Source organism: Cuculus canorus, chromosome 2 (genome assembly GCF_017976375.1).
Source record: "Cuculus canorus isolate bCucCan1 chromosome 2, bCucCan1.pri, whole genome shotgun sequence".
Taxonomy (NCBI): Eukaryota; Metazoa; Chordata; class Aves; order Cuculiformes; family Cuculidae; genus Cuculus; species Cuculus canorus.
Genome location: NC_071402.1, coordinates 136,104,245 through 136,132,063, shown reverse-complemented (window position 1 = coordinate 136,132,063; position 27,819 = coordinate 136,104,245). Strand labels below are relative to the sequence as shown.

General features: G+C 38.8%; 1 protein-coding gene across 5 annotated transcripts in view; it reads left to right on the top strand.

Annotated features, from left to right (window-relative positions):
- ANKIB1 (ankyrin repeat and IBR domain containing 1) overlaps positions 1 to 27,819 on the top strand; it is an 88,646-nt gene that overhangs the window by 2,609 nt on the left and 58,218 nt on the right. The window contains exons 2-3 of one of the 5 annotated variants that reach the window (XM_054060430.1): positions 10,086 to 10,178; positions 11,337 to 11,446. The exons of 3 other annotated variants lie outside the window; for them this stretch is intronic. The gene's annotated coding sequence lies outside the window, so the exon portion shown is untranslated. The remainder of the gene's footprint in view (positions 1 to 10,085; positions 10,179 to 11,336; positions 11,447 to 27,819) is intronic. One more of the 5 variants, XM_054060429.1, reaches the window with a different exon arrangement.

Sequence of the window (27,819 nt, the reverse complement as noted above, 5' to 3'; positions counted from 1 at the left end):
AATCACATGACTGTATTTGCATAGTTGATCATGACACATAGCAGAGAGATCAGTTTTGCCTGAGGAACAGCCCTGTGGAAATTCTGGAATCTTCAGGAGGACAGGGAAAGTTGCATTTTCAACACCAGCATCAGCAGACAAGAATCCTACTGGTTTGCCTCTCAGCTCCCAAAATAAATGCCAGGTACTTCTCCATGGAGTGTTTCTGAAGGCACACGTATGTGTAAATTTCAGGAGAAAAGGTATTTCATGTAAGATTACATTACATTAAAAATTCTAGATGGAGAAGTCTACCTAATGTTTGAAAACTATTTTTTTTCCTCTAAATGTCTTCCAGTTTTAAAGTGAAACCAGTAAAAATAGTCTTTGTTTGCCATTGTGGAAGGTCAAGTGTAAGGTCCTCCATTTGGGTCAGTGCAATCCCCAATATCAGTACAGGCTGGGGGATGAGAAGGGTGAGAGCAGCCCAGCTGAGAACAACTCGGGAGTACTGGTGGGTGAAACATTGGGTATGAGCCGGCAGCATGCCCTTGCAGCCCAGAAAGCCGACTGTAACCTGGGCCGCATAAAAAGAATCATGGCCAGCAAGTTAAGACGGGTGATTCTTCACTGCGACGAGGCCTCCCCTGAAACACTGAATCCAACTGTGTGGTCCCCAGTAGAAGAAAGACATGGACTGTTGAGAGGAGGGCCACAAAAATGATCAGATGGATGGAACCACCTGTCATGTGAAGACAGGCTAAGAGAGATGGAGTTGTTCAGCCTGGCTCCAGGAAGACCTTGTTGCAGCATTTCAGTATATAAGGGGTGATTGTAAGAAAGATGTGAGAGACTTTTTACCAAGGGCTGTAGTGACAGGACAAGGGGCAATGGTTTTAAACTGAAAAAGCATAGATTTGTATTGGACATAAGCAAAACTTTTTTTATGGTGACAGACCCTGGAACAGGTTGCCCAGAGAAGCTACCGTTGGAAATGTTCAAGGTCAGGTCAGACAGAGCTTTGAGCCACCTGACCCCGGTAAAAGATGTCCGTGCCCATGGTAGGAGGGTTGGTACTGGATGATCTTCAAAGCTCCTTCCCAACCCAAACCATTCTATGATTCTGTGTTGTTTTTTTTTTTTTTCTGAAGCATATTAGGCTGTCTTCTCTAGTATCAGTGAAATAGTGTTCTGCATACCAGACTGACTTGATTTATGTTTTTTATATGTATGTGTTTATCTGTTTCCTCTGAAAAAATAACTCAAAATGGAGCACTATACAAATAAGTGTAGCAGTAGTGGAATATCTTCAGTTTGTTAGTCCAAAAATCACTTTGCAGAAAAACAGATACTGATCAGTTGCTTTGTTGTCTTTTGTAAAAAAAAAAATTTTGTGAGTTTCCTTTACCCTTCGTGCTTTGTTAACAGTACAGTGCGTACTTTGTGCTTATTTGTTTTCAGTCTGACATACCTTAAATTTTACTATGGAAGAAAAAAAATAAAACAAGTGTTTGTATAAAATCAGCCAGGGTTTGCTCTTACTGGTGTGCAGAGATGGTCTGAGGGAGTCCTTGCTATTGCTCTGACCCTCTTCCTGTATTCTTTTTTTCTTAGCAATTGAAAGTAATTTTTTAGAAGTTGCAAACTGCTCATCTATTATGTAGAATAAAGTTTCAAATATGCATTTGTGTCTTCTTAACTCTCCTGTTCTTTGAACAAGAGAATCGCCATGTTTTTGTATAAGAAAAACACTTATATTGACCTAAAGCTAATTTATAGTACTGCTAGTAATCCTTGAATTTTCTTTGAGGATTTCAGTTGGAAAAAAAGTACCTCTCTGCTTGAGAGGCACTTTCATTTAGTGGTATTGCTTTGATTTATATTTTAAAGCACACGAATTATGAACTCTTACTGTTGAAGGATAATTGCAGTAAAAATACGGTAGCAGTGTGTAAATGGATTACTGCAGGGAAATAGAAGGGCCTCTGTGCTGAATGCCTGGGATCCTTCCTGGCTGGAGTGGCTTTGCAGAGCAGCTGCACGACAGCGTTGTCTGTAGAGTTCCTCTTGTAACTTTTCTTGTTCAGTCCTGTACTGACAAGGAAGATGAGGGGCCAAAATGAATTCTCTAAAACTACGTTTTATCTACGTGCGTAAACTTGTACCTAGGAATTCATGTTTCACACAGCCTTGCACTTAAGTAATGTTATTCTTTGGCAATAAGCTAGTGTAGTTTAAATATTACATCATGACAACTGAGGCAGTGTATTATTAATTACATGTAAAATAGTTCTTATGTGCAGGATTCTATGTTGGAGAAAACTTTATTAAATCTCTTAAGGATTTTTCACTACTTAAGAAGTTTCCTAGTGGCTTGTGCTAATGATTTTGATGTACCTAAAGAATGTCTGTGATATAGTCTACTACGCTGTATAGCATTCTGGGAAGTACAGTTATTGGCTGCTACTTCTATGTGTCTCTTTGCTGCATTTAGGTTTTCCTGTTCTTTCCAACAAAAATAACAACAAAAAATAGGTATTCGGTTTTGACGTATGCTTTTATTGTGAAAATAGCATCCCAGAAGAATACGAATAAAGGAAAAAGGCTTTCGGAAATACTGCAATTGTCAGGTTTCATGGAATAAAGACTGCTGTGGTACCCAAATGGTGTATATTTATTTTAAAGGAGTATTTTTAAACTGCTGTGAGCCCCTTAGCCCTTGCTTTATAATAAAGGCTGTGGTCAAAAATATAGCCTAGGCATTTCCAAGTCACTGTGGTATTTTGAGTGAATGCTTAAATTTGCTGAAATGATCTGAACTATTCCATTTATATTTAGAGTTGATAGTCAAGTGCAAAGGCATAACCGTCTCTCACTTTAGCATTCTGAAACAAAGCACAGTTTAGAGGAAAAGAGCAGGAATGATTGATTTCTGAACCATCTGCAAGACTGTATACAATACAGGTTGGTTTAAGAACCCTGACTTCTAGTAACTGGACAGTTAGCTTTGAAACCCAAAAGAACCTGAAGAGAAGTGTTTTGCTATCAAAGAGACCAATTGGTTTTATGTTTCTCTGCTATTAAGCAAGGAAGTAAATCACTATTTGTGTGCTTCCTACATGTAACTTTAAGAAATGTTTGTAATTTTGTGCCATTTTTCTGTAATGAGGGGTAAGTTCTTAAATGGAGAGGGGGAGCTTTTTCAGGAGTCATTATCAGAGATAAAAGATAATAAATGCTTATTAAAGAAGGGGTCCATTGCTTTTTTTTTTTTTTTTTTGAATTCTGGATTAACTTAGGGTACTAAAATGCATTTCATAGAGGCAGATTTTTTTCTTCTTCATATATCTTTTAATCTGTTATTTCTCTTTTATGCTGTGCTGTACCCTGTAGTAGCTGTTCTTCGTGTTTTGTCTTTCCTCTGTATTTATTTCTGTGATGTTCTGGCTTCTGATTATTTGTTTTTGTTTTTTTTTTTTTTTTTTGCTGTTCTTCCTATCCATTTCCCCTTATTTTTTTCTGATTAGTGCTTTGTGTGTTATTGTTTTCTTGTACCCCTTGAAGATAAAGGTTTCTTTATTCTGTTGACAACATGAATGGCTCATAGCTTTGATCTGCTCTTGCAGAACATTTTTATGGAGTCAGAGTTGTCTTCAGCATCATCTGCTGTGATAGTGGCTGGTACACTGTGGTGTACTTGCCTGATGCCTCTGTCTCGTGAAGTTAACTGGATGGGTGACACCTTTTTAGATATGTTGTAGGGTTTTGGGTTTTGTTGGTTTAGGTTTTTTACCACTGTCAACAAAGAGAGACAAGGAATCTTGCATAGGCCATAAAGCAAAGCATTAGTGAGAAGTAAGATAAACTAAGGGAAAATTAAATCAGGCAAGTAAGTTTTTATGTGAATACCAACCTGAATTAATATTTAACTGTTATTCACATAGAATTAAAGATTATAGGTAGTAAAACAGAGCTTTATTCTGACTTTGTTTCACTTAGACTCCAACAGATGATGTCAGCTAGAAGTAACCTGTGAGATAACTTGTTTGAAAAGTGGTAAGAAGGTGATTGTGGCGGACTGTGAAAGTTCTTAAGCAGTTTAATTCTGTGGTAATTAAAATACTGACTTTTGAAAAATGTGTTATAGGAGTGTTGGTGATCTCATCCCCTCCCCCACTTTTTTAAATGAAAGATGATTTGAGGAAAGATACAGCTTTGCATGTTTCAAAGCTCTTTCTGGGAAAATACACTTAACATAGATAATTATCTATATACTAATAGCATATTTCTTGACTGCTTTATATACTTTGTGTTCAGTTGCAGTTAAATGTAAACATAAGTTGGAGACTGGCTCTCTGCCCCAAGTTATTCACATGATGAGCACTCTTCCTGGAATTCAGTGTAAAAAAGAATTAGATTTTTCTAGTGAATGAATATAATTCTGTTTTAAAAACAGGACCTGCTTGTTCTTATAGCAGGTGCTTTAAATGACTGTAGGAACATCATGTCCTGTTCGTGTGCAGCTGTTTTTGGTCCTGATTGTAAATTACTACAAACGAAATAACTTGGTGGAGAAAATTGTATTTCTTATACTTATTAGTTTGAGCTGTGTTCACAGTCCACTTACGGTCTCCTTGTCAAGGAACTTTCACAGATGATAATTGGGGTAGCAGTCAGCCCCTCCCCTTTTATTTCAAATGGATTTCTAATAGAAATTTTGAAGGCCAAGTTAAAAATTACATATTTCTATCAAAGCTGTTGTGTAGAAACTCAAAATCTTACCGTGTTAAAAAGCAAGAGTGTATTTTTTAGGATGCACCAATGAAGCGCTGATAATGATGATAATCGAAATGTGTCCTGTTATCAACTAACCTTTGGAGAAATGGCTGAAAAAATTATGGGGAAGGATCATGATAGATATACTTGTCTATGGTTTTGCACTACCATTATTAACTACTAGTTCTATTACATTTTATCATCGACTTAAGAGTAGGAATTTCAGGGCTGTTGTAATTTACTAAAGAATGGTTCTCAGTACTGAGAGTTTCATTGTTACTGTGCTGCTGTGATGTGTAGTTGTGTATTTTTCTTTGCAATTTTTTTAGCTACTACGTGTGTAAAATATAAAAATATAAGATATGTGCAAGGATAGACGCACATCAGGACTAAGTTTCAGCAATAGCAGTGTACAAATGCTGTTACAGCAGAGTTTTCCTCTGAAATGTTCTTGTTATCTTACCTGTGTAAATTACCTGCGGAACTGTCACTTTTTTAGGATTCTTTTTAAATCCGGGTGGCTCTGCTGTGCTCTAGTTGTCTAAGCAACTGATGGACCAGCAGATGTATTCATCTCCAGTTATGTATTCATCTCCAGAAATGTATTCATCTCTGTTACGTTGAAAGTCTACAGATAGACCTGTGGAACTTTCCTGGTGGAGTACAGCCCAGAAAATTTCTTGTTAGTCTATGAAAATGGTAAATTTCCTCAATGTCTTGGAGAAACTACAGAAGTGGTGAGCTACTAAACTGTGAAGGCCAAAGTTCCAGCTGTGCTAATAATAGAGGTTATACTTAACATTTTAAAGAACATCCTGACTGATGCAGCTTGATTCACATTTGATAAATATTTGAAGTTGTCTCTGTATCTGTAAGGTGAGGATTTTGATATTTTAAAGCTCAATTCGTGATATGCAGCTCCATAGGCAGGGTTCATGGTAGCAGAACATGTGGTTCTTCAGCAATGATCCAACACATTTATTCTGTAGAAATAGTTCTACAAAATTGTAATACCAAATAATCTAGCCCTGTACAGCATTATGAGTTGCATACAATTCTAAGATAAAGTGTTTGTTCTTTATGAAAGAACTTCAGTTATTTGTGTTCTCTGAAAGGTTATATATGGAGGTACGCAGCCTGCAGTACTGAGACTTTACTGACAACTCTGTAGTTTATTGCCATACAAATATACAATGGCTTTTAATGTAGGTCTTTTTCTCTGACTTCTTGAGAGTCATTGACACAGATACTTCATGTATTTAGTTCTTAATATTTAGAAACATGTACTGGAGAGAGATCTTTCACTGAAGCTGTTTCAATGAGTCACCAAGTGCAAGCTGCCCATTAAGAAAAAATACCAAAGACTCTTTATTTGGTGTCTTGTGTGTTGAAATACAAGTTCTTTTTAATGTCCCATTTACCAACCTGTTAATTAATTTGAATTAAACTACCTGGAAGTCCTTTATCCCTTTCAGGACATGATAATTAGTATTCAGTAAGGTTAATTAGTGCATTTTTGCATTTATAATCATCTTTAAATACCTGGATGAGAAATGATGGAATGCACCATCAGCAAGCTTGTGGATGACACCAAGTTGTGTGTGTTGGAGGGCAGGGCTGCTCTTCTGAGGGACCTTAACAGACTGGAGAAATGGACTGACAAGAACCTTGCAGTCTTCAACAATGAGTCTGAAAATTGAAGCAGAATAACCCTGTGCAGTAGTACAGCCATGGAATCTATGGCTAGGAAGCTTCATTGCCACTTCCCAGGTGGACACCAAGTTGAATGTGAGTCGGCCATGTGCCTTTATGTCGCAAGAATGAAGCTAGTGGAGAGAAGTAAGTATTTCTGTCTAGTTCACATTTGTGTGACTGCCTCTGAAACAGTGTCTTGTTTTGCACTTCTCTGTATAGATGCGAAGATACAGGACTAGGTCTACAGGAAGACTGCCAAGATAATTAGGGGGCAGGAGCACATGCTGTAAAAAGAGAATCTGGAAGAGCTGGGTGTCCTTGGTGTTCAGAGGATACTCGGGGGAGGATCATGTTTTCAATTAGTGGGAGGGTAGAGAAGGCAGAACCAGATTCTTCTTGGAGGAGCTGGTTGAAGAGCTAGAGGCAACAGTAGTTGTTCCAGCAAGGGATGTTTCAGTTAGACATTAAGGAAAGTTTTACACCATGAGGGTGGTCAAACACTGGGACAAGTTGCCCAGAGAGGCCGTGGGATCGCCGTCATTGGAGATACTCTGAACTTAATAGAGAACAGCCTTAAGCAGCCTTCAAAGCTTTGAAGACTGCCCTGGGTAGAGGATTGAAGCAGTTGACCTCCAGAGTTTCCTTCCAGTGTGATTGTTTGCTTCATGTCAGATGATACGGTTGCACAACCAACCGTTTTCTCCCTCCCCTGTATACATCTGGTTCTGTCCCAGCTGAAGTGTGTGGCAGAGGGCTGTGGAGCTTGGAGAAGAGCACAATATGATTATCTTCTGTAAATTCTACTATACAGCTCAAGCCCTATTTTTTAATCAGACTTCTGCATAGTCAAAGATTTGAAGTGAGTAAGTGTAATGCTTTGAATTATCACGTCTATAATGAAATAGACTAATCTTGAGTTTTGTATTTTTGAATAACATAGGGAGTGGTCTGTCTGTGATATGACTTTAAACGTTTTTCCTGCTATACAGAAGTGGCCTCATTTCTTGTACATTCTTGCAAGCAATGAAATAAATGTGTGACACGAGTTGTAATGCAGGCTTATTCTGGTTTTATTTGTTTGTCAAGGTTAGAGGGTTTTTTCCCAACGTCATGAATCCAGACTTTCTCATAAGCAAGCTGCCTGAAGTTTATGCTTATTTACTTGATGAAGGAATAGAAAGTTAAATTAATTTATCTGAAATAGGAATTAGACAGGAAGCATGTTCTAGTGTAAAATACTTTGATGTAGTATTTAACTAGAAAGAGATAATTTGGACATTTTAGTCTCTGTGACCCTGGATGTTATTACAATGCAAAGTAAGCAAACTTGAATAAAACAGTCGCATAATTTTGCTGTAAAGGCAATGTGAAGTGCCTGTTGATTTGGTCTTTATTTCATAGAAATACCTTTTATGTTACTCTTGCTGAGCTGAATTCAGAAATCCTGTTGTTTCTTCTTTTTATCCATGTATTCCTATTATATAGACAATGAGTGAGGAATCAGTATGGAGAACTAGGATTTAAAAATCAATCTTCTCTTTTCATGTGGTTTTCTAAGAAGAAAATGAGTCAAGTTTCCCCTAAAGTAGTCACAAGCCTTAAAATTACACTGAATTAAATTGACTTTTGTAGGTTGTGGTATCAGGGTAGCCATGAGGAGTTACTAATAACTGTCCTTCGCTATTTTGCAAATATACAAAGGTTCTCAGTTTTAGCATCTGCTCATGAGTGCAAGGGAAGAAATCCGAAACCTCCAAATCACATGTTTCCTGGGAATAACTTCTGTATGAATTATACAATTTCTAGCAAAACCAGACAGTCTTTTCTGGGTGTCTTCAGCATGTCTTAGTTCCTTCAAAGTAATGATGACATGCAGATCAAAGTAGACTGGCTTAGTGCTAAATGGAGTTGTTAAAAAAAAAAGTTTCTTTTTGAAACTTAAAACCTCAGTATGAACTTTGAACAAAAATAATATTCCCAGACCAGCCTACCCATGGCTTACTGTGGAAATAAATCCTTTCACATTCCTAAAGCCAGGCAGTCCACCCTAATCATGCCTTGCTTTAGCTATTGTATACTTAATTTTCCCCAGTACTGCCTGAGTCTGCTTATTGTAACTTTGTCTAATTCCTGTTGTCCTTTCCAAACTGCCCACTTAGCTGCTATATCCAAACAGCTGTAACAGGGGGCACCCAAGAAGTGTTCTGATTCAGTAATTGAATGTTATGGCCTCTGTTCCCTACAGTTGAGGATGCTTCTGATAAAGAATTGTTTCTCTTTCTATTTGAATGTGTTGCATTCTTAAAAATGGAAGCGACTTCAAAATTTGGCCACATAGAACTGAAGACCCAAGAGCAGTATTCTGTTTTCAAAATGTATTCAATTGAACATGAGGTTGTAAAATGCAAAGGTTTGGGCTTTGCTTTTTTTTTAATACAGTTTGCCATTCTAATTGATTAAGGAAATAAGATTTCCATGTTCCGCAGACACTTGACTACATCCTGAAAACGAGCAAGCTATTACATAGGTGAATTATGTGCCTTTTAGAGTTGGTGGTTCCAGCATCCCTGATTCCTTTAACGTTCCAGCCTTAGGCCCTTCTGTTGCAGTACGATATGTTTTCATACAAGCCACCATTTGAAAAAGGAGTCTTTTGTATTTATTTTATCTCTTTATAGAGGTGTATTTTTTGTTCTTATGTATTGTTAGTCATGGCTATTCTTTAAGCTGTTAGGTGCTTGCTTCAGAGTTCCTTCGTACTTTTACTGCAGTACAATTACTGTTCCATTTCTCTCATTTCTTGTCTATTGCTCTTTTCCCCCTTCTGAATCGTTTAGAGAGTAGTTTAATGCAATTAGAACGTGCTTCTTGCTGTGCAGGATGTTATATGAGTGCATAGAATGGCACGAGGGTAGATTTTCAAAGCTATCTGTGCTTGTTGAAATTTTCAGAAGACCTTAAGACTTAAATCCTCTAAGGAATATGTCAACCGTATTGATAAAATATTGTTGTTACTACATATCCACCTGCAACCGAAAATCTGGTGTATGGATTGTTTTCTGGCAAGTTTTAAGTCTATTATAAAGTATGACGCATCAGGATATGCGATACAGGAGGGAAGGAAGGTATGACTGTCTGTTGTTAAACATCACCTTTTCCTGATGTGCAAGTGGGGTTACGTGAGATTTATTTCTCACCACCCTTCCCTTCAAGACTGTGTTTGTTCAAAAAGCTTTGTACGGTTAGTAGAGTTTGTTCTCACCAGAGTCCTACTGGGCCTCCTACCGCTAAACCAAACACTTTTCACCAGTAACTTGCCCCATTCCTGCTCTGGATCTGCAGTTTCCCTCTCCACCCAGCTATGTCCTCCAGTCCACACTGCATCTGCCATCCTCTTCTGAATGCACTGTCACTGTTAGAGTCGTAGCTGATAAAATAATGCTGGGCTACAAGAGAAATTTCCTGAAAACTGTTTTGGCTTTAACTAGTGCAGTGATGCTGCTGTAATCCTGCCTTGCCTCCAGCACCCAAACAACTGTGGGCTTTGCGTAGTTTGTTCATTGATGGTGGTTTTGCTTCTGTCTGCACTTCAGTTTGAACAAACACTGTTTTGAAAGTATTTTCCCTCTTTACAGTATGCAGTGGTACAAATAATCCTGCCTCCCTATCACTGCTGCCATGCTCTGGCTGTTTGGACTGTCAGCGTCCAGGAAGAAAACCCAGAAGAGGTAACTGATCTACGTTACAGCTATTCTGCTTCTCTGTGCAGTCACAAAGGCACGTGCCAGTACAAAACAAGGGAGAGTGCCAGAATGTGGATGAACAGAAGGGGCATATCAGAAATAGGAAGGGCAAGATCAGCTCTACTGTGAATTAAAGCCACTATAGAAACTACAGTCTGAGTTTCTCAAGCAACTTTAGTGTCATGAAAAGGTAATGAAGGCAGATCTCCAGTTTGCTAAGAGCATGCTTCATAATGGCTATCTGGTAGAGGTCACACACTGATCTGGGCAGCAGGGGGAACTGGAGCTGGGGGAGGAGAACAGCCCAAGACAGGAACAAGTCGTCTAGGGAAAAATAAATGCACTTGTTTTTGGGGGGTTAAGGCTGTTCTTGTGCTGTCTTTTACTTTATAAGCAAGATGAACTATTCTTAAATAAGTACCTATGTGTTACATTGACTCTGGGGCAAAGTTTTCATAAAGCTGTCAGCAAGAGAGTCCTGAGCATCACAGCTCTGAGCTGCTGAAACTAATACAGTTGATTCGCTGAGCTTCTGTCTCATCTACCACTGCTTGCGTTTGCTCCTGCAGATGTGTGCAATGAAACTGTCAATGAGATTATTCTTGTAATAAGCTGTATTCTTGGACCTTAACCCAGTGGATTTCTGCCTGAATTTCAGGTAGCCAAATACAAGTTCTACCTGTACTTAGCAAATGCTTTTCCCAGTGACAGGTCAGTCTGCTCAAGAATAGCTTTACCAGTCGTGGTAGAGGAAGGTGAAGGGGCTTGTCAAGCCGAAGGAGAGCCACGGTGACTTGACCAATCGCGATAAGCCTGCTCATTTATGTAAGCAGGCTGGATTGTGTAGTCTCAGATGGCCACAAGCCGTCTTGGCTGGGTGTCTGTTGTCACTGCCACTGTTTGTTAAGCATTGAAGTAGAAGTCTTCTGTTATGTGAAGAGACGTGCCCTGCTATGGAGGTAGCAGGAAAGAAGCATGTGTCCTAGTCACAGCAGCACCTCCACAGTGGGGAAAGCCCATGTGCAGGCGTCCTCTGTGACTTTGTGAGCAGCGTTCAGAAATAGCACTGGCTAAGAACCTCCTGTGCGGTGTCACTGACACCTCCCAAGTCAGGAGGATGACCTGGATCTTTCTGTTCTGCAGGACCTCTCTGTCTAGTGCAGCAGCAAATAAGGAATTCAGAGGTCCTAAAAGTCACCTTACCTAATCAGAAGTACTGGATCCACTGGTGAGCTAGCTGTGTTCGCAGCACGGTCAGTCATTTTTTTCTTATGATTCTGGGCACTATATGGAGCAGTCATGTAAGGAATAGCGTCAGTAACTCCACCTTATATATTTTAATACTAGACAGGCTTGTGGGCAAGCAGTGTTAGAAACAAAGCGTATGTAAGTCTAGTAAATGCCGTTTTTGAGAATACGGGCTTGCTGGCACAGTAACAGCCTGTAAAAAGAGATAAGGCAGCAGCTTTCCATCCAAAAGAAAACCATCCTGCAAAAACTTGAGCAGTACACAAAGGTGGATTAGTGGACAAGGCATGAGGTGATCTCAGCTGCCTGATAGCAAGCCAAAGGCTTTTGCTAGGAGAGGGCATTACTGTATGACCATTAGCAATCTGATATTGAACAGGCTTAAATCTGGTACCTCAGATGGCTTAGTTCTGGCAATTCAGCGTAACTGTCAAATTACAATTTAGATCTTTTTATAGTTATTCTCTTTTTTAGACTGCAGTGTTCTGGTTTAAAGCATAAAAAGTAAAGTAATTCCTGACTGGTAGACTGTGTAATTAATGTCGAATGCTTAAATCTGTTTCTGGACAGAGGAATTTTCTGCTTCGTACTGGGAAATCCAGTGAAATCTTGCAAGTATCTTCTGCTATTGAAGTGTTCTCTGTGAGTAGGCATCTCCTTGTCCTTCCCCAGCAAACATGAAATGGAGAAGAATAGTAATAAGGGTGACAATGTTTACAGGCTACAAGAGAGCATGAGAACAGGGGAGTGAACTGTAGGGGGATGGGCATTTTTTTTGGCAAGTTACCTTTTATTTGTTGTCACTATGAAGTAGGTAGGAATAAGAGAGACAAGGTTTGCTTATGTGATACCATAACATTATCAGAGTAGGAGAAAAACCACACTAGACTTCTTATGCTTTTCTCCCCCTTTTGTAACATCTGGCTACAATTTTTACTTGATAATTCAGCATCTTGTAGTGAGAGAGGTCTTTCGTCAGAAAATGAGGGAAGTGTGAAATAATTCAACGTTCTTAAAAGACAGCAAATCACTCCTCCATTTTAGTGTAAAAAAGTCTAGATGTGTTTCACAGACTTGCTGCATTGTGGCTAAATTAAGCAAGGTAAAAGGAGATTAACATAGACACCATCCCTTTATCAAGTATCGTTTGCCAAAGTGAGATGTGCTTGCTTGGTGATGAGAGCCAGGGTCTAATTTTGTAGGTCTGATCTCAGAACTGTCAGTCTGTATTGAATCTTGTGGAAAAGCTGTGGAAACTCTGTTACAGGTTATTTTCTTAGTGGAGGTATGGTTTTCTTTAGTACCCTTTTTGATAATTAAAGCTGTGTTTTGTCATGTTTAACCTCTCTATTAAGAGATAACTTGGTGCAAGATTACTGGAGAGATGACTTAACATGATGCAATTTTTAAAAGATTCCAGGACAGGCTTGTAGAACGGCAGATGCGTAAGCCTGATGCCTGCTCCTGGAATATTAGTAGAAATTATGTAGTAATGGACAAAATTTGCAGACGTGGATAAATGTGGATAGTCAACATAACATCATGTGAGAAAGTCTAGTCTCACAAGACTCAACTAGAGTCACTAGTCTCAACTTCCTGAAGTTCTTTGAAGAAGTTAGCAGGGAAAATGCATTTGATGTAATCTGCTTGGGTTTTCAAAGGGCATTTCATGTGATTCCTTGCTTAGAAGTCTAAAAGAATCCAAACAGCTTTGGGAAAGAGGAAAGGTCTGTTCCGTGCAGGAGTTACTGGTTTTAAGATAGGAAATGGGTTTTTATCGGGAGTTGAAGATTACTAATAGAGTCCGAGATAGATCAGTCCTAGGACTTCTGCTGTTTGATGTGAGGCTAAATGATGTGGAAAAGATGTGAGATGATAGTCTTGAGACAACACCACAAACAGTGTCGACTGCAAAAGAATTTTGAGACACAGTGGTAAATAGCATGTGAAACTCAATATAGCTAAAGGCGAAAGATTCGCATACGTGGGGGGAAAAAATTATATAGAATATTACTGTCTTAATTATTACCCCTCAGGAACAAGATCTTGAGCTTATAATAAAAACTCCAAAGAAAATCAGCCTAGTCTTTAGTACCAGTCCAAAAAGTAAACCAAATGTTGAAAGAGACCATGCTGCCACCATGTAAATCCATGCGTTTTGCATGTTGTTCACAGCTCCACCTCGCCGAACTCGAAAAGGCACTCATGGCATTAGAAACAGATCCGAAAAAGCAGAAAGGATTCTCAAAAGTTGCGTAGAATCCATTCCTTAAGAATTTGGGTTAATCAATCTGGAAAAGAGCAAAAGATTGGTGTGACAGAAAGATGGTCACCTGTAAAAGGTGATATAATAGAAATCTCTAAAATCACAAGTGGAGTGTTGTGTGTAAATAGGAAATGTTTTTTGCTCTCTACCTCTCAGTTCTTGCAGACAGTGAGAATGAAATTTAACAAGTGACAGGTTAAAAACAGTTTTTTCTTCACAATGAATAGTTAAACTGCAAAATTTCAGCATGCTGTGCCTGTTAAAGTTTTCCATAGGTTCACAGAGTTTTCGAACAAATTAGTGGAGGAAAAGTGGGTTGCAGGTTATTAATATGAAAACAGCACCTCTGGCCGAAGAATCATCAAATAGTAAATTGTTGAAGACTGGGAGAATATTGTGGAAAAAAAAATGTTAGTTCACGCTTGCCCAGGTTTTGTCCTTTTTGTTGGTACACTCTGCTGGCAGCTCTCTGGACAGGGAGTTCGATGAAAAGTGTTTCATCCAGTATGGCCATTATTGTGACTGTGTTTGTAATCCTTGGAAGCAATGTGAGAAAGACAAACGGTTCGCTCTTGGTGATAGCAAACTTTTAAAAGAACTGAAGTTAGGTATCATCTATTTGATTTCATATTTGTGAAATCTAAAACCAATGGAAATTTCACTGCAAACCAGATGAAATGCTGTTTCATGAAAGCACACAGTAAATTGTATTAATAAAACATTGACATGTAAACAGTAGAAGTGGTAACAGATTGTTAGAATTGAAGATGTAATCTAGTTAATAACATTTGAGCATATATAATGAAAATTATCTTCAGCTTGCTTAAGCTAGTGTCTTGAATAGTATTGTAGTTAAGGATATAATTCTTTCAAGATAGGAATAATCTAATTTGTCTAATATTTTTGTAATTCTTCCTGTAATCTAGGACTAACTGCTAGCAGGAAAAATAATGGATTTTATCAATTTCTGAGGTTGCAGTGTAGGAAAACAGTTTCTCTGTAGCATGCAGAAGGTAAATAAAACTGAGGAATGCAACTCCTGAATGTCTTTGGTGTCTTTTAAATTCTGGAGTTATAGCCACAGGATTCCTCTGGAGCGGGTATCTGAGATTCTGCTAGAAGTTCAGCACCATCCTGATCCTTTCTGATTACTTAATCTTGATCTTGGCAAGCATGGGGATAGGAGCCCTTACTGTCGTCGAGGATCCTTGATTTCTTAGTACCCAAAAGCTTGCTCTCTTTCGTCCATGAAAAATTGATTTTTTTTTTCATTATTTGGGGCAGTATTTTTCATCCAGATACTGCTGCTCTACATCCTCATCTTTTCCTGTATGAGGTAGCCGTTTACCTAAGTCACGCATTTCTTTGATATATAGTAGTTTCAGATCATCAGATTTGGCTGAGATTGTATCTTGCCCCAGAAACCTTTGAACAGCCGCCTTCTCTGCTTCTCTACATTCTCTCAGGTTTTAGCACCACTGTAGGATGATGTCCAAAGTGAAGTCTTGTTGCTTAATCGAAACTCATGGGAGTTGCTGTTAAATTGCTGCATTGGGGACAAATTTAAAAGACATTTTCTAAAGGAAGGATAATTTGATTGTATAGGTTGGGTAGTGAAGTGTGGTATGATGTACCCTCTATGCTAAACCAATAAAACAAAACCATTCCTGTGTTTCTACAACGGTATTGCAATAACTTAAAATGAAAACCTACTGCAAACTAGTTAGTCTTAATCAGTACTAATGCCATTGGATTTGTTGGATCATAGATGCTCTTTTATTGTTACAGCACATTTCTGCATGAACAGTGAATTTTTTTGTTTTCAGGCGTAATATGAAATTGAAACAGTGATGCAATAGTGAAATGTTCCAGCAGACACAAGATGTAAGAATCTGGTAACCTGAATGTGATAGTTTATATTATAGAAAATCGGGTTTAAAATGAAAGTTTTACTGTTTAAGAAAGACTGTAAAAGGCAAATGTAACCGGGATTTTAAGAGAACAACTAAAAAAAGGTAGATCTGTGTTCACTAATATTCTTTGGGCACGTGACCTGCACTGTATGCCGGGCAGAACTGAGCAGAAAACTCCCTGGCTGATACTCCCAAAATTCTCAGCAATATTAGCTGTGAAAAGAACATAGGAAAAGTGGCATTAAAAATTATTTTCTTTGTCATAGCAAATCTGCTTTTTTCCTTATGGCTTAGTTTTTTTAATATAAATATCAATTTTAAAGCACATTGCAACATACGTTTTTCTTAAACTTGGAAGTCAGAAAGGGTAGTTATATTAATTGTTTGTTTATGCTTCTCTTTGTTTCTGAAGGAAACTTCACTGTCCTGACTGGAGCATTGTATTGATAAGTCGCGTAGATACATACAGCTTGAGAAAGTTTTAATGAAAGGAAAAATCAGTGTTAGAGGCTTGTGCAGTCTTGATAATTTCCTAGAAATATAAAATGCCAGAATAAGGAATATTTGTTCAGGGCAACCACAATTAATCTACTTGTGTGGGCGCTTTACTAATATTTTCTTCAGTTTGAGTGAACACCTACTAGTTTTGCCTTATTTAGCTTGAACAACAATTGATGAAGGTTTTGTAGTGTCCTTTTCCTTTCTGTTTTCACTTTCCACCCACTGTATGCTGCGAACTGTTTTACCTTGTTTCCTGCATTTTTCTTGCTCCAGGCAATCCACCCAGGCTTGTTACTCCTGCTGCTCTTTTCCCACTACCTTATCTGGTTGCCAACAGGAATAGTGAGAGGGTAGGGGAAATGGCATAACTGCTGTTATTGTCTTCTCTGGCTAGCTTCATCATGACCCCTGAGTGTGATCACAGAGGAAGTGCCACTAGCCATCCAGCACTGGTAGCTATTTTATGATGCCAGTGTCTGTACAGTTAGTTCCGGTGGAAGCTTCAAGTGAATAGCTGAAGCTTCTCAGTTACTTCTTGGGTAAAAGAGAATACGTTTTTTAGATTGATTCTTGAAAATCTTTGTAACATTAAGCCTGTATACTCTGTTCCATTTCGTGCGATTTTGATGCCAAATGGGTCGGATGTTGCACATTAAGGGACTCTGGTAACTTGCGTTTCTCTTTACTCTGTTCCTTACCTTGCATAAGAAAGGTCAGTAGTAGTATTTTACAGAGAATGGCAGTCATTCATATTCTGTTAGTCTCTACATCAGTCACTAGGTGTGTTGGTAATTTTGATAGGGAGAACTGCATGGCCAGCAGGTCGAGGGAGGTGATTCTCCTTCTCTGCTCCTCTCTCCTATAGCAAGACTCCACCGCTCCACCTGGAGCACTGTGTCCAGCTCTGAGGTTCCCAGTGCCAGAAAGTCATGGACTTGTTGGAGCAGGTCTAGAGGAGGGCCACGAAAGTGGTCAGAGGGATGGAACACCTCTCCTGTGAGGAAAGGCTGAGAGAGTTAAGGTTGTTCAGCTGAGAGAGGGAGAGGCTCCAGGGAGACCTTGTTGCTGCATTTCAATATTTAATGGGGGCTTCACAAGAAAGACAGTCAGACTTTTTACCAACACCCGTAGTGACAGGAGAAGGGGCAGTGGTTTTAAACTGAAAGAAGGTAGATTTGCATTGAACATGAGAAACATTTTCTGTGATGAGAGAGGCAAGATCCTGGAACAGGTTGCCCACAGAGGCTGTGGATGCCCAGTCCCTGGAAGTGTTTCAGGTCGGGTTGGACTGGGCTTTGAGCAACCTGATCTAGCAGAAAGTGTGCCTGCCCATGATAGGAGGGTTAGAATTAGATGATCTTTAAAGGTCCCTTCCAACCCAAACCATTCTATGATTCAAACTCAGTCTGGTTTAGATTTTTTTAATAAGCTTTTTTTTTTTTTCCTGTCTTTCTCTCTGTTTTCTTTGGCCTGATTATTTATCTTGAAGCCTAAAATCATTATCGTGGCACAAGGTTGTGTTTCATTGTAATTACACTAAAGTCAAGAATAATCTTCATAAATACAGACCGTAAGTAACCTACTATAATTAAATTTTGTTATTCACAGCCTTTATATAAATGATTAAACAGTTTCTACGCAGTGGGAAAAACAGCTCAGTATTTCAGCAGAGGTGTTCTGGCAAAAGTTAAAAATATTTCTTCAAGTTAAGTTATGTGTTTGTTTAAATTAATGTTAGATTAGATCCAGTGTATCTTTAGCCTTTTCCCTGCCGGAGTCAGAATTTTGCCAGTGGGTATATTAAATGTTTTATCAGAAGTGCAGCAGTTGCATTTCTGCTCATTTTCTGGCATATGTAAGGTGAAAGTAATGATCCTTGTCACTGCAGTTCCCTGAATGGCTCATTCTTAGTAATGATGACTCTTGAGATTCTGGGAACTTAGCACCATGACAAGCAGGATTCATAGCTCTTGGACTTGAAAGAGTTAAATGGTTCCTAAAGTTCTCTCTCAGAAATGTCATAAAATACTTTTGAGTTATTGTGTAGAAAACATATTTTGCTGTAGGAATCTGTGTCATTTTAGATTCGCAGTGATCTCCTGGATTCTGTGTTAGGACCCTAAATGAATGTGTTGCTTTGAAGGAGTGCTGACCAGTTAAATTACCTCTTTGTTAAAAGGAAATTGATTTGTTCATTCATCTGAAAAAAATCAGGATCTCTTTGAAAGATCAGTGGGGTCACATTGTCTTTTAGCTTTACAGAGAACAAAACCAGCACGTAAGAATGCTTCCAGGAAACAATGGAAGTATGTGTGTGTTTGTTTCTAGTCCGGTAGTTTTGTGAACATTGTTCTTCATCTTCCTCTGACAGCTGAATGTGCTTTTCTCACCTCCTATTTGAATAGCATAGGGATGGATACTTCTTTAATGTAACAGAGTATATTTTACAAAGTTTCATCCCATAGCATAGCTTGCTAAAGTGAAAACAAGGAACTCTGCCTACACTGCTTATTCCTTGCAATGGTGTGTAATATTCTTTTCAGTGCGTTCAGTTATTTGGATAATAATAGAGATATTACAGTTATTGTTGCTTTGTTTATTCAGAAAAAGCAACCTGTGGTCTTACCAAAGACTACAGATAGAGCACTGGTCCTCTCAGTAGTGTAGTTACGAGTGAGGAGTCAGTGGTAAGATCCTGTGATTGTTGTTCTCCTTTGATGGTTTGAAATACAGCATGATATTTTGGGAGATTCTACATCAAGAAAAGAGACTTTTTTTTCTTTGTTTACCTTTTTATTTTTACCTTATTAAAAACAAGTTTATTTTTATGAAACTATGAGTTTTTGTGTTGGAATGCCTTCAGATAGTCGTTATTTCTAAACACAACTGTACGCTTTTAGAAAGTAGTGGAATGATGCTTACTTTGTACAGTCTAATTGCAGGTGGCTGACTTTGTGTACTACCTATCCTTACTTTTTTAATATCCACCACGTAGGCCTCTTGCATATTTACAAGATCAGTGTCAGCACGACCCTACCAACTGATGCTCTTTCCTTTGAAAAATCTCCCAAAAAAACTGAGAGACTTATGCTTCAGAAACACACTAAGATTTCTAAATGTGCAAAGGATTTTTAGATTTTTACCATGGCAGGGCGTGCTTGTGAGCAGCCCTGTGTTGTCATCCTCTTTATTTTTGCTTTTTGTGGATATGCTTTGACAGCCAAAGAGTTTTGTTTTCAATTGTATCAGTTTAACGCCATTGAAAGTGAGGTTGACAAAGCTTTTGGCTGGTCAGATTTTACCAGGGTCTCTCCAGAGGACTTTAGGCTACAGTGCAGTTTCGTACTTGTTTACCTGAATCTTAATACAGCTTTTAAATTGTCTTAAGCTGAGCAAATGTGCTCAAAAAATACATTCTGGACTCTGTCAAAGCGAAGGTCAGGGTGAATTGTATACTATTTAGTTTGGTCAGTCAAGCTCTCATAGCGTTTTCTATAGGTGTTTGCACTGCAGTCTTCATTCCTGCTTCACGACCTAGTAGTGCTCTCAAGCATTGGTTGTCTTTACCCTCAGTTTTTCGAAGCAGATCAGTCTGACAGAAACACACAAATATCTTCAGACTTCTTGCTCTATGCGGTGTCAGTCTGCTTATCCCATCTGTCCATTACTCTCCGAACTATTGCCTTGTAACTCTCGGTGGTGGTTTCACTGTCTTTTTGTCTATTGAAACTGATTTTGGAGGGGACATGCATTTGTCTTTAACTGAGCTGAGCTGGTTTATTGCTTTTCTTACGGTTAGACAAAGAATGTTTGAGTCTTTTTTGCAGAGGCTCCCATCCCAGCCAACACAGTGGGCATGATGTGTTTGTGTAAGGGTAAGGAGAAGACACATCAGAGGAGCATTACGCTACCCAGACGGGGTTCTTATGCTGCCAACATGAGAGACATTGCACTGGTTTAGAACATTACCGGTGCCTGGTTCATATTCTTTAGATTTTTGCTGATGATGACTGTCCTGTGATATGTCAGCTGCTGGTACTTCTTCATATAGGGGCTGGGTGGTATTTGTTCACTTTTGCTTGATGAAAAAGTGGTGCTGTCAGCACTGACCTGTGGTAGGGAAGTCGATTTTATAGACATTTATTGAACTAACAGTGTTTCATGCACTATATCAAAAGTGTATTGAATTACTTTAGTCAGTGGAACAGTCTATGGTGAGCTTTTTATACTAAAACAAATAGTGTGCTTGAGATTAAAATGCCAGAACTATCAAGCATGTCTGGTTTTAGCTTGACTGAGTTTTAATAAAATGTCAAACATTTGTTTTCATGCTGCTTTGCCTTCGGATCTAAAGAGAGGAGATCTTAGGGGTGGTAGTGTCGGTATTACACCGAGTACAGATTTTTTTATATTATTTTAGATTTAGTTAGTCTGTTTAACCTGAGGAGTAAAGAGCTAGCCCTAAAAGAGTTCTGCTGTGTTTTGTGACTGGAGCCTGGATGAAAGCCTTTGTGCTTTTGAAACAGTAAGCCAAAGTTTCAAGTTACTGAGTTGATTAATAACTTTTAGCCTTCTGCTTGTGGGTTCATATGCCAGCATAAAAAGATTGTAACATAAGTTGCTAGACTCTCTATCCCACAAACATATAAATAAGGAAATAATTAGTTCTCTCACTACCCTACACTGTTTTATTCCAATTAACTCTCAACATTATTACAACTTTTTAACCTTGGTATTTGAAACACAGAGAACATTACAATGGTGATCATTCTACAAAGGGTAGGATGTTGACATATCAGTTATTTTTTTTGGCCTCTACTTTGTCACGTGAAATGTAACACTGAATTTGATAATGTTGAGCTCCATTCACAAAGGTTTAATGTGGCAGAAGTGCTTTCATCATTTCCTGTTAGTGATTTCAGAACTTTTAGCACAAAGCTTAGAATATTTCAGTGTGTAAAATAAATAAATAAATAAATCCAAACACCAAAACCAAACAAACTAAAACCAAACAAGTCCCTCCACCACGGCTTTTCCGTAATGACTGTAAAGCTTTGCTATTGCATTTGTTACTTAATACTTTGCAGAAATGTTCCTCCAGATGCGGATATCTACCAAGAGCAATTTTTGCCCATTAATTAAAACTTGGCAAACATTAAATGCTTACTGTAAAACATGTAAAAACTGTAAAACATGTAAACATGTAAAAATTACCTTCAGCCTAACTTTTTCTACTTCATCTTTATTATAGTTACTTCTGCCAGCCTTACATAAAGTAGGTATGCACATTTGAATGTTTGATTTTTAATTTTGTCTCCTTGGTAAAGTGAGCAGGTTTTTGGCACTGTAGTGCTCTTTACTTTGCAGAGAGGGGAGGAGGTAGGGGCGGAAGAGCAGCACTAGCCAGGGCTATTTCTGCTGTGTTTGGGAGAGGACTTGGTGTCCTTATATTTCTTGAACATAACTTTTGGCTTGCTTCATCTGTGTTAGTCCATCCCAGTAATGAGGATTAAAGTTATTAACATCACAACGCTCCTCCTAATTATTCTAGGTTGATAGGCTTTCTCCTAAACCATGACGCTGTTCATGATTCCCTTCTGCAGGAAATTATGATTTATAATGCAGGAAAGACTCTCCAGTAAATATTTTAGAAACTCAGCTTTTAAAAATGAGGTGCCTACCTGTACTATCTGAAGCAAATTAAATAGTTGCCTTCTGAGCTAACTGTATTTGAAACAGAAGATGGTTTTTGAGTACAATGTAGTATGCTGTACTTTCAGCAAAAGCAGAGTACTTTTGAAAAAAACAAGTAGTTTTGATATCTTTATCCTTTTTGCATAAACAGTTCATTATCACTTGTTTTTCCAAGGGTGTAGAAACCATGTAATATACACTAATTTTAGTTAATAATGTATTTTATTTTAATAATATTAGGATTTAATGATGAGTGGCTATGTAAGTCTTATCTCTTTTAGGTTGGCTTACTTAGCTATTCCACAATAAAGTTCTTGTAGTTTGCATGGAAAACTACTTTTATCAAATAAGAAGTCCACTTTTTTTTAAGCTGCAAATTCTGGTCAGTCTTTCTAGGATTAAACTGTGGAATTGCACAATGTTGCATTGTAAAATGGTTTCAGGTGACAATTAGATCCATTACTGATCTTTACTCATTATATAGATAATAGATTTTGTGGTTCAAGAAACATATAGCATTTCTTCTCATAGTTAAACCTGAAAATTTTTTACTGGTTTTGATAGCTTTCCTAAGCAGTACAGTGTAGTACAGTATGTCTCCCTTCGTTTTCTTCATCCGCCAAGATACAGGATGGCTGCTGTATGATCATGTGCCAGGGCTATGCTCAGTGAGAAATTCTGCTTGAGTCTCAAAGCAATTCAAATGTAAAGTGAGAGAGGTGCATAATCTCGTGAGAGACTTGTGTGTTCAATATGTGGTTCCTAAATTAATGTTAGAAGTAGGATGTTTCAAAAATACTTACCTGATCTCATTTGTACAGTATTTTATCATTCATTATGAATTTCTAGCAAGCACTGTGGCAGTATTTTGAAGGAGACTCCTTCTAAAATCCTCTTAGGCCATTGCAGCATTACAGTTCTGTCTTCAAATTCACTTTCTCTGATGATTCCAATGGAAAAGTCCATAGTAATTGGGCAGCTGATGCAACTGTTCTAAAAATCTCATTGTTACCTTGCTCTACCCGTGTCTTTCTGTATCAAAGTGGGCTATAGCTCCAAAGAATAATAGGTCCATAGAAGCTTTACTTTTCATTGCCGAAGCAGAGAAGTGTGTTGCCCCTGACCAAGTTTGTGAGAATCTCTCATTAGAGTTTAAGGTGGATTGTGTAACCACTATTTTGGGTTTTTTTGTTTACAGTGGAACTTTTATTTGGCAGAATAATAGAATAGTAAATGCAGTTTCTAATTTTGAATGACATGGTTGGTGGAATTCTGAAATAATATGGAATATAATTAGCAGACATTGTATTTAGTTTTTCCTGTATTCTTTGGTGTAAAAGGATATGGTATTTGTGGTTATGATAAATGTTATGAGGTTATAGTAAGAGCTATGATATAGCACTTCTGTTATCACAGGACTTGAAAATCTAGTGAGTAGGTCTATGTAACAAACAAATATCTTGTCTTTGTCTTGTAAAATTATGCTCAAGTCTCATTTTATTAGGATAAAATACGTGAAAAACATAATTTTTGTGTTGTTATTTTTGTTCCACTATGATGTTTTTATAGTACGGCACATTAAAAAATAGCCTAGGGATTTTTAAATGCTGGGTTTATACAAACGGCAAAGCAAAACCAGTGATACTGACACTGCACACTACCTATGTGAGACGTGGAGCTGCTGAGGCTGCCGTAGCAACCCCTGTATTCAGCCCACATGAGCTCTGTGGGTCCCCGAGGGTCTGGACTGGCTGGACTTTCCAGGCCCCTTCCCTACCACCCATTTCCCCTATTTCAGGGGGGGGAGCATATGTGTTAACGTGCCCTTCACCTTCAAAAGCATGAAATGAGAGGTTGAAAGAGGGAACCAGATTTCCTTTCTGTGGATCGCTACCTGATTCCAGCACCAGCCTTGTTAACTTACTGTCCTCTGAGAACACATAACAGGTTGGAGGCTCTTAATGGAAAAAACCAACACAAAAAGAAGGCAGACTGAGCCTTTCGGCCATTTTCAGATTCAGACATTTGTTGCATCACCTTGTATTTTGTCCTTTTTCTCCTTGAGTTGAAGCAGAAGCTGCTTTGGTGGTGGATGTAGTTTTTCTGTTAGCAGAAAGATGAACTGAAGACTGCAGATGGGCAGATCTTGAATGTTTTACAGCAGGGCAGTCATGAGCCACAGCAGCTTAAGAGAGGCAGCAGCTGTGACATCATTGCTTCTTCTGTCACTTCTTGTCACACTGGGAGCCAACCGTTACCGCCAGGGTAGGGGCAGCTTTCCTCTCTCTTTCTGTATTTCTGCTGGCATGTTTAAAGGCTGATTCAGAAAAGAAGACTACAGCGTGGCGCACCAAATTTCAAAATCATAAAAGCCTAATGCCTGTCATAGTGTTAAAGATGAAGGACCTTGTGGATACTGTATGACGGTGAAAGATATTAGTACAGTTTATCATATCATGTATTTTAAGTAGGAATTGCTTTCTGGATTAGTTTTGACCCTGTCTTTTCTCTCTTTGCATTCTTCCAGAGGTTGTTTTCTTACTATCACTTCAAATACAAGCTGTTTGCCTTCACCTGGAGGGCTTTCATGTGCTGTCCCCATTCTGTCATCTTTCATTTTATTTTGATAATGTGATAATTACAGTTACTTTAGCCATTTGCTAAATTTTCAGTATTAATATGGTGATTCTTGGTTTCGCAGGGAGTTTCACTTATGCCTGTTCAAAGCCACATCATTGCTCTGTCTCATAATCCTTTAAGTTCTCCTTTTCCTTTGACTGAGAATCTTTTCATTTGGAGAGTGGTCCTGTTATGCAGACAAGTATTTTACTCTTTTTATGTCATTCACCTTTCTATATCATGTCTGTATCACATATAACTCTTTATTGTGCACACAGGATGTCAGCTTTTTTTATGGAAGCAGATACCATTGTTTTGTTCAGTGAATTATGCGTTATGTGCTGCATGTAATAAACATAACATGCTATGGTAATAAACATAATAACTCAAGCAGTGTGCCTATGTTATATTATTAGTTTTTGAAGACTGTGCTACCATTGAATATATCCATACTCCACCAAAATAAATAAAGGACGTTCAGTGTGCAATAGAATTAATAAAATTTACAGTTTTTGTATTTTTGGCACTGCAGTAACTTGAGCTTCTTAGTTATGTAGAGCCACCCTACATAGACCCATTTCCAGATCCCTGCCTGAATCCATTCAGATCTCCTCTTCAACGTCTCAATAGTACTGCTCTGCCTCAGCTTCCTTTCAGAGAGCGTGAGGACACCATCTTACCTCATTATACTCTCAACACTCTCACTCACCCCTACCCAGATTTGTTTAAAGTTCCAGTTTGGAGCAAAAGGTGGCATGTTTTGCAGCTTATGCAAGCTGTCAATGTGGTAATTTTCAGAAATAAATGCATGGCAATTGGTGCTATTGCCTTCTAATTTCAAATGATAGAAGAAAGTTTTGTGCTTTTCTTCTTTTCTTATGGGCACTAATGGGATTTTCAGTGTTGATTTTCATGAAGATTCTAAGATTGTGATATCTTTCAGGCACTTGTTTTAGTCTAGTTTAGTTTATAATCTCGAGAGCTATTGGTGGTCGGTAGGGACTGGCAGATAATAGAATCAAGTAATTTCTTTAACAAACTTTACTGAAAATCATTCTTTCAAGTTATTTCTGTTTCTTTCAAGTTATTTCTTCTAGCTTTTGAAGGTAATATGTACTGCTGGTTGGCTGAAAAGAGTGTAGAGTTTTTCTTGCTTTTGTACAGTCTTTCATTAAAGTCTGAAACTGTCCAGTATTTAGAGTAATGCAGCTGTTCCTGCATCTGAAAGCACACCGGTCTACAGCACCGAGAGCTGCAAGATGGTAATGTGAACATGCAGTGGCTTTCTTGAAGAATATAAATAGTGTCTGCATAGTAGCTACATGTTTGGAAAAATACAAAATGCTGCAGAATCCATAATGTGATTGAATAATCCAGGTTTTGGTTTGTGTAGTTGACTAAACATATGAAGGGTGTGCGTCTGCTTTTAGATGAACACCTACTTTATTGTGATGATGATGATGATAAGCATTCAGCCACTTAATGCTACTGCTTATTTAGGTGACTCCTGTCACAAATAGAACATGAGCAACATGCTTAGTCTGTTGAGTCAGCTGATTCCACAGTGCCATTGTTATCTTGCACAGTAACATCAAAAGGCAGGACACAGCAACTTCAAAACAAAGATTGGCTCACCGAGGTTTTCAAAGAAGGGATAAAAATGGACACTACCAAGACCACCACTCATCTTGAATGACCCTGAAAGCATCAGTGAGATTATGGTAGACTGCAAGGCAGGGACTGGGGGAGCAAAGTCCCTCCCACTGTAAGGAATATCAGACTTGTGACTACCTGAGGAACCTGAACATGCATAAGTCTGTGGGACCTGATGAGATGCATCCCAGAGTCATGAGGGAACTGGCTGATACAGTTGTCAAGTCTCTCTTCATGTTATTTGAAAAGTCATGGCAGTCAAGTGAAGTCCCTGGTGACTGGAAAGAGGGAAACATCGCGGCCTTATTTAAAAAAGGGCAGAAAGGAGGGTACTGGGAATTACCAGCATGTCAGCCTCACCTCTGTTCCTGCGAAGATCATAGAACAGATCCTTCTAGAAGCTAAGACACGTGGAAGACAGGGAGGTAATTTCAGGCAGACAGCGTGGCTTCACCAAGGGCAATTCCTACCTGACCAACCTAGTGGCCTTCTATGATGTGATGATTGCATCAGTGAACAAGGGAAGACCTATGGATGTCATTTATCTGGACTTCTGTAAGGCCTTTGACATGGTCCCCCACAACGTTCTTCTCTCTAAGTTGGAGAGATATGAATTTGATGCGTGGACTGCTTGGTGGAGCGGGAATGGTTGGATGTTTACTTCCAGAGAGTAGTGGTCGACTGCTTGATTTCTAGATCTGTGACGAGTGGTATCCCTCAGGGATTTTTACTATTCACTGAAGGGGTGGGCTGGACTAGATGACCTTTAAAGGTCCCTTCCAACCCCAACCATTCTGTGATTCTATGGCTCTGTGATTCTGTGATGAAAGTGGTCTTTTTCTTCCCCTTCGAAAAATAACCTCTCAGAGAAACTGCATAGAGGAGACAATGCAAAACTCCTGCCGGTAGGATCTTATGCAGAACAGGATCTGAGCAAAGCTATGGCAAGATTGGGATCCGATGTGACATGTAAGTTCACAACAGAAGCTGAAAACAGCTCGTGAGAGGAGTAGTCTGGGAGAACAAAAATATCTCATTGCATCTTTTCCTGAGATTTCTCCAAATCCTTTTCACATGAATTGCATCCATATCCTGATTCCCTTGAATTTTCTGCAGCTCTAGTCCCGTTAGATTCCTCTGTTTCTTCTGTCTGTAAGGCTTTCTGGGCGCCAGTAACTGCTGGAAATCCAGTGTAGAAACAGAAGTTCTGAGATAGTCCCAACAAGTTGAATGTAAGGTACTGAGCACAGAGCAGCTTCTGCCATGCCTAATTATATGCACCCAACATAATCAATCTCAGTTTCCTAATCTGCTGTGCCTGGTTTATTTGGATCTCAGTGGAGCAATCTGGATACATGCACAAAAGAGACCTCCTAGAAGGTTCACTCTGCTACCAGCTGCAGCCTGGTGCTGAGCCCTCTGTCTGTCCCCTGACCTCAGCCAACACGTGCTCTTTCCAGCTGCAGCACCTGATAAGTTTCTCTTGTCCCATCTCACTGGTGGATATGCTCTATCTGCCCTGTCTATATGCAACTCTATCTGCTGGTCCCTTCCATCAGATAAAGGTGAGAGGCTGGGGAGCATAGCAGTTGGCAAGCACTTTGAAGTACTTGTAAGATGCAGTGGTTTGTTCCAGTATCATTCCTGATGGACTCATTCATTGTTGATCTCTCAGTGTAATTTTAAAAATGGATTTAGGTGTTTTAAAGAGTCTGCTTAGCCAAACTCTTGA